Source organism: Gracilinanus agilis, chromosome 6, assembly GCF_016433145.1.
Source record: "Gracilinanus agilis isolate LMUSP501 chromosome 6, AgileGrace, whole genome shotgun sequence".
NCBI classification, from domain to species: Eukaryota; Metazoa; Chordata; class Mammalia; order Didelphimorphia; family Didelphidae; genus Gracilinanus; species Gracilinanus agilis.
In genome coordinates, this window is record NC_058135.1 from 102,992,487 (window position 1) to 102,997,262 (window position 4,776).

Sequence of the window (4,776 nt, forward strand, 5' to 3'; positions counted from 1 at the left end):
GCGCAAGCGCAGATGCCCCCCAGACTCCCCTCATCCCTACCCAGGGGGGCGCAGACTAAGCCTGCCAGGGCTCCATCCCTTCGCATCTCTGCATTCCGTATCCCAGTGCCTGTGCCTGTGCTCGCCTCCGTATTGTGCGGGCGAGCACCAACCAGAAACCCCGCCGCCTCTCTCCCAGAAGCGCTTCCCCGACTCACCAGATCCGTGTAGCCCAAAGAGAGGCCGCAGAACCGAACCCCAAGAGCTTGCGCCTGGCCCTTCACCTCCAGAGACCTGCACGAAACTGCAGAGCCCAAAGCCGGCTCCCTCCGCTTGCTATTGGCCAGAGAATCAGCCTGGGGCGGATGCCAAAGCCAGCTCCTGGATGCTGATTGGTCCTTTCCTAGACTTGTCGTAGTGCTTCGTAAGGGAGCGAGGCCTCGGCTGCCACGCTGATTGGCTGAGAAGATGGAGTGAGGATAGTGAGACCCCGGCTTCCAGCCACTCAGCTGGTTTGCTGGAAGGCCCTGAACGAAGGATCCCGAAGCTGGTGACTGCGTGAGGAGGCGGGTCTAAGTCGTTGCCAGGGCAACTAGGCTAGCTATTTTGCAAACCTTTCGGAGGGATGGGGGAGGACTGACTGGAGGAGCAAAAAAAAAAACCACCTTGACCCATTCCTTGTTTCTGAAACATTTAAACCACCCCCAGCCCCTGCTTCCCCCCATTTGTGGGCGTGGGTTTTAATCCTTTTGTATAATGGCCGTGATCAAAATATAGTCGACACTGTCTACGGGACTGGGCTCACGTACGTCTGAACACAGAATCCAGAGAAGTAGCCAGCCCATTTTACAGAAGAGAAAAGGAGGCCCAGAAAAAGGACTCAGGGATTGTTTTATTTTTAAAGGTCTTTTGATTCCAAATTCGGTATTTTTTCTCTGCCTAAAGGATGTCTCAAGTCATCCTAATCTGATCCCCCCTCCCCCATCATTTTACAGATGAGAAAACTGAGATCCAGGTGAAGTAATTAAATTGGACATAGTCACAGAAGTATTAAAAAACAGGTTTCCTTTTCTTTCAGTAGGAGGGGAGAGAGAGAAGGGTCCTGGGGACGTGGTTTCATTGTTCTGGCAACTGGCAGGTTGAAGATTGACCCTGTGCTCTGCAAACTTTCCTCCTAGATCTCCCCAGAAGCAGCAGTTGGGCAAATAGGAAGAGACTCCGGGAAAAAAATGTTTCCTTAAAACCCAGAGAGGAGAAAGAATCCAGTGAGCCCAGAGGATTGTCAACAGCGTCATATGCAGCAGGTAGATCAAGAAGGTTGAAGACAGAAAACGCCTCAGATTTGGCAATTTAGACATTGTTGGTAATTTTGGAGAGAGACATTTCAGTTGAGCGTTGATCTCAAAGGTTGGGGGAATGGGGAAGCAGTAGGTGTAGACATTTTCCCCCACGTGTTTGGCTAAGAAAAGGAGATATTCCATAAGGTGTTTGAGGCTTGTTTGAAGAGAGTAAGGAGAGAAACAGTAGTGAGGGGTGAGATTGAAGATTAGAGAGAAGGGACAGCTAAGGGGGCAGTCTACTGAAAAAGACAGCAGAAGGTGGTATTAAATGTCAAGGTTAACCTTGACAGGGAGAAGGGCTACTTTCTGAGGAGAAGAAGAGATTGGGGGTGATGTCAAAGGATTCACAGGGAAATGTCTATTCACATATAACAAAAACTCAGTTTCTAAAGCTGTTCCCCTCCTCATGTCCTCCTCTTGGATTCCATGACTTCCTTCAAGTCTCAGCAAAAATTCCACCTACAGGAAGCCATTTCTGAGCTCTTTTAATCTGAATGTTTTTCTTCTATTGATTATTTCAAATTTATCCCGTATATAACTTGATTGTACATAGTCATTTGCATGTTATCTCCTTTGTTTCACTGTGTGAGCTCCTTGAGAGCAGAAGTTGTCTTACCTTTCTTTCATCCCCAACACTTGGCACACACAGTACCTTGCACACATGGTTGTGCACACCACAAGAGTAGATACTTAACAAATATTTATTCACTGGCTGATTGTTTAAAAAAATTTATTAATAGAATTTATCCACAAGTGTTCCAGCCCCTGCCTACCCTTCCAGCATCACAGAAAGTATCATCTGGGAGGCAGATATGTTCATACAAATTGTCTTCCATATTTTCACATTTTAATTCACTTTCTAGAGGTAACATTCATACTTTATTCCTCTCAATTTCCAATTCTTTGCCACCATAAACGGAGCTGCTCTAAATATTTTGAAACATATAGGTTCTTTTCCTTTTTTCCATGATCTCCTTAGGGAACAGATGCAGCAACTGGTTTGATTGACTTTTGAAAAGTTAACAAATCACATAGCTCAATAAGTAAATTTATTGTAAGCAGAGATTATTCTTGAACCCAATAGGCAAAGAGTAGGAACACAATATGCTTGTTGAATAAATAAATGGATAAAGCAACAAATAGAAATCTTACTGTACCCATTTTACAGTGGAGGGATCTGAGACATAGATATTAAATAACCAGTATCACACAGAGAATATTGACATCTCTGAATTTCAGAATTAGAAGGAATCTCAAAAGTCATCAAATACAAGCCAAATGTGTGCCAGCAGTCCTTCCTTAACTAAGGTGTTAAACTTGACCTCCTGGGGCCAGCAAAACTCCTGAGTAAGGTCAGAATTAGATTAAGATGTAATTGGGAAATGTTTAGCAAATAAATAAAAATATAATGCAATATAATGTTAATTTGTGGTTTTCTAAGTCAAAATGGATCCATAGAGATTCACTTCTTTTTGAGTTTCATACCACTAGTAGACAGCATCAGTAGCAAGTGGTCTTGGACCTATAAGACCTCCAATGAAGGGGAACCCATTTTATTTGTTTAGGAAACTTGTCTTTATATAAAATCTAAATCTGACTCTCTGTAACTCCTCCTCATTTCTCCTAGTTCTAGCCTCTGGGGTCAAGCAGAATATGTCAAATACTTTTTCTAGACATCAGCCCTTGAAATACTTGATTATAACTATTATGTCTCCAATCATCCTTTTCTCTGAACTAAAAACATTCTTATTTCCTGCAACTGATTCTCCTATGCCCCACTTTCCAGCCCCTCTTCAACCTGGTTCCCTTCCTTTGGATGTCTTCCAGTCTGTGTACAGAAATTGCAGAATTTTGACAGTTGGAAGGGACCTCAGGGACCATTTCATTTAACTTAGACATGAAAGGAATCCCCACTATGACATAACCAATAACTGGCCATCTTGCTTTTGCCTGGCAACCTTAAAGGAGAAAAAAATGATTTCTACTCTTACTTGACTTTTGGAGCATCTCAATGCCTTTTCCAAACCCAAATATCTTTCTGTGACACCTGGCTGAACTGCCTGAGGATCTACTGCCTTGTTGTTAAGTTGGAAGCCAACTCCTTTACTTCAAAGATAAGGAAAATGAGAACTAAAGAAGGCCATTGCCCAAGGTCACATAAGGTAAAGATCCAGGATTTGAAACCAGGTCCTCAGGCTCCAAATCAGTGCTCTTTCTTCTTTTACATTAATTCTCTTTTTTAAATTTAATTTTATATTTTTCAATGAACGATGATTTGTTTTCTCTCCCTCCCTGCTCCACAATAGAAAAAGAAAAAAGAAAGCCCTTGCAAAAAATATGCAGTCGGGCAAATTCCCATATTGTCATGTCTAAAAAATATGTCTCATTCTACATCCTGAATCTATCACCTCTCTGTCAGAAGGTGAGTAGTGTATTTTACCATGAAACTCTGGGATCAGGATTGGGCATTTTGTTGATTAGAGTTCTTAGGACATTCAATAATTTTGTTGTCATTATAGAATACTCATTTTTCATATTAGGCATCTGAGAGGGCATAGATAATGTAAAGAAAATCTATCTAGAAATTCCCTTTTCTCTGAGTGGCCCAGTCTTCTCTAAACATTGCTCTACCTCTGTGACAATCTTCTCCCAAAGGTACCTTCTCCCAATGGAGTGTCCATTTTGGGGAGAGATCTGGTCTGGCTATCCTGTATGGCCCCACCAGCCTCTGCTTCTGCATTTGGGGTCTTTTCCACTGAATCCTTTATGATCCTTTATAGGGTTACTTTGCTAACAACAGTTGCTTTTAGTATCCTTTTGTGTTCAGTTCATTTTAGTGTGTTAGCTTTCCTGTTACAATGTAAGGGACTATCTTCCTATTTGTTTATATTTGTGTTCCAAGAGTTTAGCACAAAACCTAGTACATAAATAGTCCTTAAGATGCTTGTGGCCCTATTGGTGGAATTGTGGACTGATCCAATCATTCCAAAGAACAATTTAGAACTATACCCAAAGGACTAAAAAACTGTGAATACCGTTGGATCCAGCAATATCAGTAATTCTGTGTGTGTGTGTGTGTATGAGAGAGTGTGTGTGTGTGTGTGTGTGTGTGTGTGTGTGAGAGAGAGAGAGAGAGAGAGAGAGAGAGAGAGAGAGAGAGCGAGAGAGAGAGAGCGAGAGAGAGAGAGAAAGGAGAGGGAGGAGTTACAGAAATTTTTATCTACAAAACATAAGAATGTAATGTGTGGGGACAAATGTAGGATTCTGGGAAATGAAGTCCTAGGGTACAAAATTCTAATTATACATGGGGCCCAAAGACCCAGGTCTGCCCTAAAGAATAGGGAAGGGGGGGCAGCTGGGTAGCTCAGTGGAGTGAGAGTCAGGCCTAGAGACAGGAGGTCCTAGGTTCAAACCCGGCCTCAGCCACTTCCCAGCTGTGTGACCCTGGGCAAGTCAC